The sequence below is a fragment of the Amblyomma americanum genome, chromosome 4, assembly GCF_052857255.1.
Source record: "Amblyomma americanum isolate KBUSLIRL-KWMA chromosome 4, ASM5285725v1, whole genome shotgun sequence".
Taxonomy (NCBI): Eukaryota; Metazoa; Arthropoda; class Arachnida; order Ixodida; family Ixodidae; genus Amblyomma; species Amblyomma americanum.
The window spans coordinates 88,214,695-88,228,522 of NC_135500.1; the positions used below are offsets into that span (position 1 = coordinate 88,214,695).

Here is a 13,828-nt window from a genome sequence, read left to right on the forward strand (position 1 = left end):
CCTCCATCATCGATCATCAACGTTTTTGTTCCGCCTTAGCTACCATTCTGAAATTGGAACTGAAACGCCCTGCGCTTAACCACTGTATACAACGACTCCCCTCTTCAATGCTCTCAAGCCTTGAGGGTAGAATAAATGAAATAATATGAAATCAGAAGATGGTAGGAATGGGAGGCCCTCCTTGCGTCGCAGGATCCGTACGCCCAACTTCTCTGTGGGAAACGGGGTGCCAGTGCCATGGCCCTACGTGGCCTGGACACATCCGCGTAATGTGAGAGCTGTGTGGTGGTCCCGAGACCTTGAAAGGTCCGACCTCGCTTGCTAATACAGTTTTACTTCATCTGAATTACCATCAGGTTGTTTGCTGTATGTACACAAAAACAAACAAATAATAGCAAGCAGACTGCCGAGGATATCAGAAAAGTAGTGACGAATTTGATACGATTAAAATTAAAAAGTGTGTAAGCATCACTTCAGGGTATCAGGTTTCCGTAAATCAGAAATTTTTCACATCAAAATAAAAGGCCATTTTAAAGAAAAAAATAACACCCTCGCATTTCATAAGTACGAAGGATATTTTCGCTTTAGCCTGTTTTGTTGAAGAAGGGCTCAAGATTGCCTTTTTGTGTTTTAACAATACGCAAACAATTGGAACGAAATGAATCGTTGAGGAAACAGATAAGCACAATGGCGTAAGGTTTGTTTCGTTAACTTGAAAAACAGTGTCGCTTGCTTATCGCTCCCAGTACGTGTCCTTGTAGTTCTTCTCTTCTCCAGATAGAGTCAGTTACCTGACACGCGGCTGTTATGCCCTACTAAATATAGCAGAGTGTATGTAATTACGTACGCTCTATAGCTCTCGCTAACGCCTAGTTAGTTTCTATTGTTCGGGAGAATATCTTTTTTACCACCAAGAACTGAGTCCTGCTCCCGTCACCACCAGATGACCATGTTTTTGAAAAATACGTAGTGTCGCATGCACAGCTCATTTTTTATTCACAATATTAACTTGTACAGATACATTTGCCAAAGCAAGGTTTCGCTGGTTTTGGCTTGTTGCTTAACTAGCGGCTAAATACGGCCTAAAAAGTTTTGATCCAAGAACGCACAGTGCTGTAAAATAAAGTGAAATATAAAACAGCGTTAACACGCTTATTCTGCAAGAAAAACCAGCAACCACTTTGTAGTCATTTAGCGCTGTTGCACACGTATGTTTTCAAGCATGCCGAACCCTTGTCCGCAGCTCTCGCAATAATAATAATAATAATAATTGGTTTTTGGTGGAAAGGAAATGGCGCAGTATCTGTCTCATATATCGTTGGACACCTGAACCGCGCCGTAAGGGAAGGGATAAAGGAGGGAGTGAAAGAAGAGAGGAACAAATAGGTCCGTAGTGGAGGGCTCCGGAATAATTTCGACCACCTGGGGATCTTTAACGTGCACTGACATCGCACAGCACACGGGCGCCTTAGCGTTTTTCCTCCATAAAAACGCAGCCGCCGCGGTCGGGTTCGAACCCGGGAACTCCGGATCAGTACTCTCGCAACCGCTTACAAACGTTTTTCTAACTTCAGTCGTCTTGTGCTTGCCTCGTCTCTTCGCGGTCCTCCGTCTTTTGAATGCTTTTTTTTCGGGAACATGTACCAACTGACCCAGATTTCCACTCTAATGCAATGCCTTTCTTCTTCGCTGGGTACCTTTCTAAGTATGCAATGTGCCGAGAATCAGGCAACGGTTTCCGTCAGCGCAATTTCCATCATCACTTGCAGAACGCGTACTCTGCCCCATTTCCTCACGGTGAATTCGGCGCCCAAAGAGCCCGTCGCATTCTTCGGCATCCTGGAGCCATCTTTGGTGCAATGGAAGCGGATAGCCAAGATATGTAAATCCGAGTGCTGGAGGCAGGTGAGACTCCTGCATGACTACCTTTGAGTTTTGTACTTCACTGGACGCGGTGAACTCCCCGGCGTTCGCTGCCTTACCAGTTATTTTGTGCGTGCCTCATCTCATCGCTGTGTTGCGCCTTTTGATTGTTTTCCTGAAAATCTGCCAACTGACCGATATTTCTACTCTAATGTCTAACCCTACTAGTGGTGTCCTGGAACCAGATCATTCCAGGTTTGCCCACAGCCGTTATGCACATCCGCAGCTGTTATCCAAGAATCACGACGTCTGGCCGTGGCGGATGTAAACACGGCGTGTGCGGGCGACATATAGCCGTGAAGCCAGGCAAGTCTTGCGGCCGCCGGCCGCGCAAAGCAACGCACACAACTGCTGGAATATACAAAGCGTGGGCAGGCTGCACGGAACCGAGATCCTGATTGCGGCTGATTAGAACGGAGTATCGACAATGCGCGATCGCAACTGGCCAAATTATGACGTCTTGCGGGCCTTCAATCTGCCATGCGCGACCACAACCGGAACGTTGCAGCGTGCCACATCTATTTTGCGTTTCTGCGTTACTCACACATTTAACCAGATAATATACGACATTTGTCACCGACCACCTGCATCGTCTGCTGAAACTCCTCGGAACCGACTCTCACCCGTCATCGCGCCAACAAATGCCACCACTGAGCAATACTCGCCTTTTACGGATAAATGAGCGCTTGTCAGGAAATTGACATCCTTAATTCCTTCGGAAGCAGGCAACCCTGCTTACATAAGCAAACAGCATTTCCTTCCTGGAAAAGAGTATTTGGGACATATTCGTCTTGCTGAGCATAAATTTCCAAAACAATTCAGCAAGCGTAGAGACCATACTGTCCTATCTGCTCCGAAGCAGAATCTCCTCAGTCCAAGTGAAATGGGTGTTGGTTCTGTGAGACCGATAGCTAAAGGCTGGTAGCGTAAATTAAAAATCACGTCGGCTTAACTGGTGCCCACGTTGGACGAGTCCCTCTCTCGGCGGTTGTCACCCCAAACTCCCCACCTTCGACAACGGCTTCCGCCTCGCCACCAGGTTTCTATGTCACTATACGACGAACTACGCTGCATACTTGTTGTGTTGTGGGCCTTTCTACAAAGGTGGCAAAAAATTCCGTATCGCCGTTTCACATCATGACTGTCCTTCCACTTGAAATAAGAGGTATATGCTGAGTAGTTTTTCGATACACCAACCAGGTGTTCAGCAAGATGCTTTGGCGATGGGAAGGCCAGAGCATCAATGTACGAGTTCGAGGGTGCGACAGCACTATAATTAGCGCCGCCAAACACCACAGGTACGATGTGGTACGATAGCGCTCTGAAAAGTTTTTCTGTTGCGTAATCAACGCATATCGAGTTTTCGAAAGCAAGCATATAAAAGTAATTACGTTCAAAATGCTTGTAACAACTGTCTTCTTTGTATCTTGGACATCTGCAGAGCCCGCAAGAGCCATAAACATCGACCTGTAAGTGCCGTCTCAATTCCCTGACGAACGCTTCACGCCTACCATGTGTCTGGCAGTTGCTTGCCACCCAAACAGCAACTTTTTGTTTAGACTCCCAGATTATCTGCAGGTCCTTTCTTGAAGTCACAGCGCCATAGCGATGAACGACCCTACCATAAGGAAGATACACGTCCGAGTCAGACCGGTACGTCATGGTCCAGTTGAACATATTTTTCATGTGCCTAAAATTAGAAAAGTGTGTGTTTGGTGGGGACTCCAACGTAAAGAAAACCCATTTCTGTTTGTTCGAACGGTTAGAGGGCATATCTTCAATGTCGCGTACATGAAATAAGATGACTTCGCTGGAGGCCAGTAGACGCCGGTCGTTGGTAATTAGGCAGTTTGAATTACAGCCTTCTACTAACTGTTCGCCGATTCTTGTGTCATTGAGCTTTCCATACCACGATCCAAAGTGTTTCGTCCACATCATTATTCGTGGTAAACGATGTGCAGTGCTGATGTTTCTCAACTGACGGCGATGTGTGAATCGATGAGCGATGACCTTGAATTCGTCCTGTAGATTCCATGAAGGCTTTCTGTTCAGCACCGCGGTGGACATTAATATGTAAATAGCAGTCAGTGCAGTGACTAAAAGCGCAAGCTTGATACCCGGCTTGATGAGTAAGCTGGGTTTGGAGACAGTGAGTAAGCAGGTGGGTCCTGGAATCAGAAACATAGGAAAGAGTGAGCTCATTCATTAAATCATGCCATAAAATCAAGTAGTCAGATTCAGTTTAAGCAATACGATCGGGCGAGGACTGCCAGCAATTTGGTAAAAGTGGCAGTTTCCGAATTTTTGGAGGCGCAAAGAGGTTTCCAGCAAGCTACATAATTCTTTGTTAACCAATATTTCGAATGATTTGCTGTTGTTGCGTTTTCCAACAACTCACGTTCCTAGTTTACTTTAGCTCTCGACCGAACTAAAAGCCTCCTGCCCACCCACCAAACTCCCCTTAAACCGAGTCCCGATGTCCGAATGGATTCGCCATCATGCCCGTGTTTATCTTTCTCTCTCGTTACGGTTTCATAACCGGCAAACAGCTCCTAGAGTTACCGTCATGAAGAAGCTGTCTCTCATGGAGAGCCCAAGAGTTCGCCCAATTTCAGATCTGAGGCGACTGCGTCAAGCTTTGAAATCTTCTCTCAAGGTCCAGATATAGGCTCTTAAACATGCTGCTCGAAGCTACATAACCACTATCTTAATTGGGCATCTGAGCTCAGTGCGCTAAATGCAGGTCAGCACTACGTATTGTGATTTCATTATTGTGCACTCCAGGCACCAGCGCGGCATTAATAACAGACAGATAATAGATGAGTCCAAAGAGGTGGACTTCCCGTTCCACTGCTGTACCACGGGTCGGCATAACAGTCGCTCTGAGGCCTAAGTCTGATTCCTGCACTTCTTCATTATAATCACCAAGCGCAATGTACAGTAAGCTAAACAGGCAATGCAGCTGTGCTTTTCTATGTTTACGACGCCCTACTTGTACTACTTTGGTCTTTTTTTCGCTGACGTTTCGGAAGAGACCAAGAAGGCTAACTCGCTCCCCTCAAGAATTAACAGGAGCTCATGGCAGTCGTAATCTGTCTCTACGATAGGGTTAGCTTTGGCACCGCTCCCCTGTGAGGAGCACAGCAACGCAATTTACATCATTCAATTATACCCTAATCAATCAATCAATTAGACACTAATGCGTGCCTAAGGAACACATTAAATTCAGTATGCACTCTGAAAATGACAAACTGCTGCTTCCAGGTTCATGACGAAATTACCGCCACGCATCTCAATTATGTGACGCGCCATCTATTCTTGTCGCTATAACAAGCTCGAAAGTAGCGTCAAAGCTTATGTGAACGTCCTATCGTATTAACGCGATTGCGTTAATAGTGCCCATCATGGCCTGGCACAATTTTTTTATCACTTCGTAGACATCGCTACTTCCTTCGCCCTCACATAACGCTTAACCCACACTTAACAGTACTATGCCATAGCATCACAGATCCCTCGCGCGCAAGTATTTCTTCCCTGTCGCTTTGATTCTCTCTTCATGCCCATTTGTATGAGGAATTGATCGATCTTTCCTTTGCAATTTTAGATAGCGCGGAATCGTAATACCATTAATTGCAAAGTGGTGAAGTGGTTAAGCGATGGTCCACTGCCCCGAAGGTTGCCTATTTCAAGCACAGCCATCGAGCAAGTCCTCCCCGGGCAAGCCGTCAAGACCAGTCGTTAACGTCCACCTGCCACAGTAGGCAGTTTACTTAGAATGCAGTGGACAGGTTGCCATGTTCATCAATGGGGAGGTTGTAATGTTACTACTTGGCTACGTGATCTAGATGGCAGGTGTGCCACATTCTTCCTCGCTCGTAACAATGCCGCGACGCTCGATTTTCCGTAGTACGGAAGTATTAACGGTGTCGTGTCAAAACTGACCAGGAAATGGGGATTGCTTGTGAGCCGTATAGCGGAGGCTTTATTGCAGCCCCCGAAGACCAAAAACTCCTGAAAGGTGAGGATAACGTTACTCGTTTCTTGAAAAAAAGTTTAGAGCAGAAGGTGCTCCTTAAATGCTGCACTGCATGGCTAAGAAACAAGCCATGTTGCTTCGTTACATTTGGCAAAAACGACTTGTGCACAATCGCTGAGCAAAAGTTGAGGCCAGAGTTCAGTCTAGAACGAGCACAAAGAGAGACCCTAGGACTTCGTCAGTTTCTACGGTGCTAGTTCAAATCAAGTTCACCTAAAGTGAAATTTCTTTAAATGCAAAATTTAATTCTTGGCTTCCTCCTCAAGAATTTCCAGTAGCGCGAATTTAGTCGCGTCTGTGCCAACGCATTGGTTAGTCTCCTCTGCACCTTCCCCGTGCAGCAAAAGCCAGCTTGGCTCTGCTTTTTCCTCACCGCTGATGAAATGTACGAAATGTGCGGACTCTGCCCTTTTTATCATTTCGTACTCAGTTAGAAAACGTTGCTGGGCTAGTTCGCACATGGTTTCTCCTCTCCACCTCTCTCGTGTTCGTTGTTGTTGAATGACTGTTAAAGTTTTATCTCCGTCGTTTTTTTCTCCGATTTCATTGGAAGAGTAGAACTTCTTGAATTCGTTTCTTAAAGGGGCAATTAGGCAAAATTGTAATCTACCTGAATCGATAGTTTACCACTCTTCAAGGACAAAACCCTGCTTTCAGTAAAATCTGAGCTTTTAAGAGCTAGAAAAGGCTGAAAATTAAGTACAGGTGTGGCCATGACCGGCTGCTTTAACATGCAAACTATGCTTTGTCAATGCACTTTTCTGCGCAAGGGCCATGAGGCTTGGCTATACCCTTTTCATTTCTGAAACGTCCTTACTGAATTCGTATTGTTCTTGGCGCCACGCGTGTGAACTGAACGGCACTAGAATTTTTGAAACTCAGTTCTCTCAATAATGCACGCCCACAAAGGGCCGAAAGCATAATGAGGGTCAATAAAAACGAGAAGATTCTGCAATAAAACCAACCACTTTGAGAGAGCATTTGGAGAAGCAAAAAAAAGCAACGAACTGATGCGACATACAAAAAGGATTACCAGCGTACAAGCAAGAACATGAAGATAATCATGCTACGTCTGTTCAACCAATACTGGGGTTAGGAAACGTCCCGCATTCTCTTGCGTGGTGTCGACACACTGCATTCATGCATCAATAGGATTCACGAAAGCGAAACCCACCTCATCTTTTGGCATGGCTATAAACTACTTGAATAATTTCTCGCGGATAAGCGCAGACGTTTTCTTCGAGCAGTTGTTTTAAAATTTGATGCCAGACTTGTACTTATTTTTTATAACAACGGCTTCCGCCTTTTTCCACCGCGAATATCTGACATTGTGCACCCCAACCATATCAGAGCAAGCTTGGTGTTTAAATACTTCCACTATTTTTCACACATAGCAGCGGTCCACTCCCAGTAAAACGCATAATTGTCACACATTTTAGAGCCCAGTGGTTTTTAATAGCGTCAACTCTGATTTTTAAAGAACGTGCTGCGTGACATCTATATCTGTTCCGCTGAAATTCAAGTCTTTTTCTAAGATTCTTGATTATTGCAGAAATAATGAATCCCAACTCACCATATTTAAAACACCTTGCCACATTTCTACTGAAGTCATTTTGAGTGACCGCTCCTAGGTCTCCTGGAGTATTTTGCTGGCCACGGCCACTTGCATGGTGAGCCCTGCGGAGCACACAAATAGCAACAAAGCCATAAGTTGTGAGGACGGCTCAAGCTTCCATTTTCATGTTGCACGATTTCGTAGTGTGTAAAATCATAGTTTGCTTTGTCTTTGCAATGTAGGCGCTGCAGTCTTTTGTTGAGACTCGTACACATGCTGATATGTTCTAATGAACATCGCTCGACGTTGATGATAAAAATTTTTATTTAAAAAAAAATCGGAGTGGGAGTTATGGGAAGGTGGTTGGGTCCTCAGTGCAGAATTTCGTTACCCAGGGCGGTCTTCCGTGTTCTTGTTCGTCATCGAGGTCCGAGTGGTCCAGGAGAACTACCTCTCATCCCTCTTACGTTGGCTGAGTTTTTAAATCTACAGAATTGTTAGCCAAACAGGCTCATATCGTATGGTATAGGTATCCGTATTAGCCACATGAATTACGCTATGAGTACAAAGCTTCTTAAATTATATTGTGGAAGTTTAGCTGGATTGTTGAATGACATAGTTTGCTGTTGTCTGAGATGACATTCTTTGGCTTTTTTAGCTTTCCCTCGTTAGACGGAGGTGTTATGGTATTCCGGCATAGGTTATCAAAGGCTGATACGAGTCACCTGTACAGGGAGGCAGGTGGAGGGATGAGGGGAGAAATGCACGAGCAGTGGCATGTGCAAGCTCGTTTTCCTCTACTCCATGGTTGTCTGTTATCAAAATCAACTGTTTGTTGGATTTTCAAGCTCTGTATTATTGCAGGATTGTGCAAGGCAGCGGTGCAAATCTGCCACAAATATATTTTCTGTATACTGCAAATCTGCGTTGATGTATTCTGATACACGATGTGAGACCGCCAGCAAAATCGCTTCCTCTTCTATCTCTGCACTTTCTACTGGCATGACAAATAATGAAATGACTACGTGTCCCTGGTGGTTTGCCAATATCTCTAAAATTCTTTTTAATGTGACCCTCGGGATCTGAAAAGATATCTACGTTAAGACGAATCTCCAGAGTTATTGTATCTCCGATGCATTTCCTTGGCTCTGGCAGTCCTGCTTGCTTAGTGATGCTCCGAATGCATGTCTCTATAGAGAGGAGCAATCCGAAACAACGATCTCTGCTCTTTTGGAATAGTTTGTCTCTGTACCGGTGTGGTAGAGTTGTTCAATTCCCGAGTCATCTAACACCCTATGGCTCGTTGTAGTCCTCTTATCTACCGTTATTACTCGTTCAACGAGCTTTTGTGAGTTTGGTTAACGTATTATGCACCCCCAATGTATGAGCCGTTCTGTAGACCTTTTATAAGATAGTCCCATTACTTAGTTATGGGTCTGATGTGTTGGGACGGGAATCGAAACGCATGACAGTCGCCGTTCTTGTGGTCGACAGCATAAACAATCATTAGTCTGTTGCCAAAGGGAAGTTATCTGTTGCATTCCTTTGTCTTGCGGCGCCAGCTGTCTAGGTCAAACTGGTCGCTACCTGAATGTTAGATTGCAGGACCGATTATAAAACTTGGGAAACATCAGCGCGCCTTGTGTGTTTATAGATCATTCCAAAAGTTGTGAACCTTTGAAGAAGCAAACCACATTTCGTGAAAAGCTTGTTTACTGCTCAGGAACAAAGGCAGGGTCGGCAGGGAGATCTTAGGGCCTTTTTTATCGCTCAAACAGGCTAAGGCTCTCTCAGCACACCTTGAATAGTGATATAGACGACTGAGATGGCGTTGGTTGGGACACAGCTCGAGCAGTTGTTATTAGAAAAAAGTGACAGGAAGCTAAGTGATGGCTGTCATTTTGCATTGTATGTTATTTTTCAAATAAAATTTAAGTTGGTAGTTGCGTCACGTCTAATCCTTCTCTTGTTTCGCGCGCGTCACCGCTCGGTGCGTTCAGACAACAGAGCTATTTAAACCGCACTTTCTCAATTAAAAGCATTCTACTCATTATAAAAAAGTGCAACTAGGCTTTAAATGAGAATATTTTTTCATTATTCTTCTTTTCGTAATTATGCGGTTCTGCGAGAGATCATTTGAATTGATTTTTTCGCATGTGTGCGGACATTAACCGCCCTGCATTCCCTCCCTTACTACTGAATTGTAATCCAAGAATTCGCCCCGACTCCAACTGGAGAAGAAGAACACTGTGTAAATTGATTTATACTGGTGTAACGTCCCTTTTCTTCTTACTATAAGAAGTTCTTATTTTTCTAGAGAGAAACGTAAGCTGCACTCCTCTGCATAATTTTGAGTAATGGTGGCTGCTTCTTGAGTACCTCGTAAATTCTTCCTAAATAACCCATGCTTGTTCGAACTGTGATATCGGCTGCTTACATTGCGTTCAGAAGTCCCCCTTACACTTCAAGTTTAACCCCTAATTGCTTGTGAGCAAGGTTAAAGACAGGAGGGGAAGGAATTGCTCCTTGCGGCGTGCCCCTCGTGCCCATATGGATTGGCTAGAACTAATATCAGCAATTCCAATGTGGGCTTCTATATGTTGTAAAAAGTCCCTGATGTAATTAATTGTGCTTTCTTCACACGGAGGTTTGCGTAGGTTTTCTAAGACTTTTTAATATTTTACATGGTCGAATTCACTCTTAAATTCTAGCCCTAATATAGCTTCCGTAATGTATTTGCCGTTTAGATCATTAATTTTTTTATAAGACTTAACAATACATCTTGTGTCAATAAGTGTTCTCTAAAGCCAAACATATTGTTCACCATGTAACCATTTTCCTCTAGATACGTAGTATGTCTTCTCTGACTTCCTTTCTCCATTGCCTGTCCCCGACATGATGAGTGTGAGACCGGTCGGAGCTTACGTTAAAATCAAAGCGGAGGTATCAAAGGCAATGAAGGTGTCTAAAATGGAGTGCAATAAATGCATTTGGCTACCAGGAAGCGTCGGCAAAACGGAGAATGATACGCAAGAATATGTTTTCACTCAATGTGGAAAGTATGGAACGCTACAACATGAGATGTCAGATTTGCAAAAATATTGAATTGCGGTAGGCAAAGTAAAAAACTGGCTTTTTGACGGAAGTATTGGAAACAGTATAAAATACTCGAAAGAAGAATAAGCGGATGATTCATTTCTATTTTAGGATTTTCATTTTTTGTTTTGCTTGCCCCATTATGATGGGTGTAGGCTCAGCCAAATGCAGAGTATTTTCGCTTGAATGAAACCCGACCCACCCGCCCCCCCCCCCCCCCCCGCACATGGCATATATGGCAAACATACAACATACAAAGTCTCTTGCAAATTATGTAATACTCTAAGAACTCCAAATGAAATATTAGATAGAAAACAGCAAGCACAAATGCAGTAGTATCAGATTCGCGCCATTCATATTTAAAGCTTATTACAGGAGCCTAGTTCTGACGGCACGCAGGCTACATTTTTCTACCTCCACGTCGTTTCAACAAAAAGCATTTAAAAGTCACGCCATGGTATAACACAACGTCTGAAACCCAAGTTGAGTTTTAAACTTGAAAAAGGCCAAAGTTCTTCTGAACACCGACTTATTGGCACAGCTAAATAAGGACATAATTGAAAAACTCTCCCTCACATTATGTGTACGATCGTTTCGTCGAGATGCCCAGCCCACATAAGCTTTGGTGGATGGAGCAAGTCACGAATCAAATCCTCCACGTCCCCTTCAAGCGGCCCCAAGCTCTCTGTTGACAATACTCCTTCAAAAAAAGAAAACCTCCGAGGCGCCAAGCAAGCACTTCTCCCACCATGTGGCACTGACCTCCCTGGCGGACTTGCACGCTGGGAAGAGGTCTTGCTTCGAAGCTTGCGCCTCTGTGTCGCCCCCCGCCCCCCTGTATCCTGGTCGTGGCCGGCACAGTATCATGCCCCTTTGGGTGACTCCTGTCCCTTCTGTCCTTCTGCTGTCTGCGAGGCGGACACTAAACACTTGCTTTGGACCTGCACCTATTTGCGTCCTAACAGGCAGAAATACCTGCTCCTGTGCGGACTGCCCCCATGCCGTCCACGAGATGTAGAACAATGCATTTGGGCCACACCACCTGATGTTACAGGAATTTCTTCGAGAGTTCAATGCAAACCTATATTTGAAAATATTACTCCTTGCCAGCAGGCACACTGTCGCAATAAAAAAAAAAGAAACAGACAAATGTCAAGCCGAATCTCCGTAACTATAGCAACTGTGTGCATGCGCAAATAGGAGTGGGGCTGAGTAATAATAACCTCTCGCCGTACAATCTGTGGGCTAACTGTCACCACTCGCGGCAAAAAGTGCAAAAGCATCAGGCTACGCACTTAATCAAAGGTTCATTGCATTCACAAAGAGAAAATTATTAAATGAATAAGGCGTTATAAATACTGGGTGATATTCCTTAAAATATTCGTAATAGGCGATGGGATGGAACAAGATTGCATCGCTTGTGAATTGTTAGCCTTCAATTGGGGATACACCGATAATGACCGAAAAAGAAGCCGCGCTCTTGACGCGGCCAAAAAGGCCGTCGCCAACGGCTTCCGGATAGTGTATAGATAGACTGCGGAGACATGGCAATATCACAATGTACAACATTGCATTACTAACACCACGCGGTGGTGGCGCCTTGCACTGCGCAGTGTGCAGTGTTTGAAGTGTAGAACAGGCATGCGGCGGGGGGGGGTGGTTCTTGTGTTGATTTACGTGGGTTTACTTCGATGTTTTATTGTCTGCTGGTTTTGCGCGTTCCACACTGTCTTCTTTTTTACTGACTGCCATCGCGCGAACTCGGCTAAAACTCCGACGTGCGCAGAACTCTGAACAATCTGCAGTGCAGTCCTGGACAAATCTCACGACGGCCGCTCTTGCATCGTGCGCAGCAAGAAACCAGGGTGAAGTTACGTATAGTGGATTATCCTTAAGGCAGACTTGGAACGTCCCATTAGATTTTGCGGTATTTGTCAAGAGGAACGCTGCTTCACCTGTGTTCGTGACGTTGTGTGCACATCGACTTAGAATCATCCTTTATTGTTGCTCTGAAAGGTGCCCTCAATAAAGGTGCTCTATTGTTCGGATGTTAAGGGAAGCTAGCCCCTTCACGAATATACTGCTGCCTTGTCGCTTATCACGAATAAGCTGCCTTATCGCAACTCACCTCAATCTACCACGTATGTATAATAAGCCGCTTGTTTTTAAAGGCGTAGCCGTCTCGATGGCGCGAAACTTGCGCTGGGGAAAAGAGTAGACACCTAAGGGTTCATGCAAGCACAAATTCTAACGTGTTGCGAGTGTCACTTCTTACTGGATGACAGGGCATTGGCGCGCATTTACTGCGCAAAGCCATAGTGGGTCCATGCTGTGATTCCTGGGCAAATAGGACATGTCTCTTTCGAAATTCGTGCAATCGCACCCCCGGGCGCCTTGAATTGGTGTCGCCGCAAAGACCACATACGAATAACTTCTGCACTTGGAGCCCCTCCTGTTAGTGGACTAATTGGCGAAGTTGGTGCCCCCGAGTTCATGGCCTTTACCGCAAGTGGTAGCGCACGGACACTGATCAGGTCATCACCGCCCAAGAGTACTTTGGGCTAACCTAAAGCAACTCATATACGCGGGTCAAGACGCTACCCCACTCGAAATCCGCATCCACTCGAGAGATTTCAAGCCGAACTCTAAATTAGAGCTAGCTGTGTGCAACTTAGAGGAGAGGAATGTCACGTCTGATAGGACACCGCTGATAAGGTATCCTATAAAGTGCGCTTGTAGTGCGAAAGGTTAAAAGCCGAGGGCTTCTATCTATCGCCCCCTCTTTCGACCGAGCCATCAGCTGCTAAGCATAGGGCGATAAAGGACGGTCTGACGAGAGCCTTTTTGCTACTTTGTCTCGGCCGTGGCTCATGTAAAATACAAAAGAATAAAAAAGCCGTGCACTCTTGGCGCATACATTTACTGAACCTCTGTTGCTTCGCATAAGACTGTGATCAAATTTCGTCTGGCTACGTCGTACGTAGTCCTTCGCAATGCTGTAGAACCTAATGATCACAGGCAAACACGATAGCATATATCTGTTTAAATTTCAAAGTTCATTGAAGAGCTTAGTAGATAGTGTTTGCCATAAAATCAAAATAGAAAAACTTGAAAGCTGCGTATGGGAGATCCCATTCCAGCATTATTCAAGGCAAAACGCTGAGGCCGCGCAACCACACTTTACTTGCTTTTCTAAGAAATTGGTTTGCTTTCTGGGG

General features: G+C 45.0%; 1 pseudogene across 1 annotated transcript in view; it reads right to left on the minus strand.

Moving 5' to 3' along the window:
- Positions 1-13,828, minus strand: part of LOC144129642 (uncharacterized) — a 388,920-nt pseudogene that overhangs the window by 370,512 nt on the left and 4,580 nt on the right. The window contains exon 2 of the transcript XR_013313924.1: positions 7,533-7,636. The product of XR_013313924.1 is annotated as an uncharacterized LOC144129642 (transcript). The remainder of the gene's footprint in view (positions 1-7,532; positions 7,637-13,828) is intronic.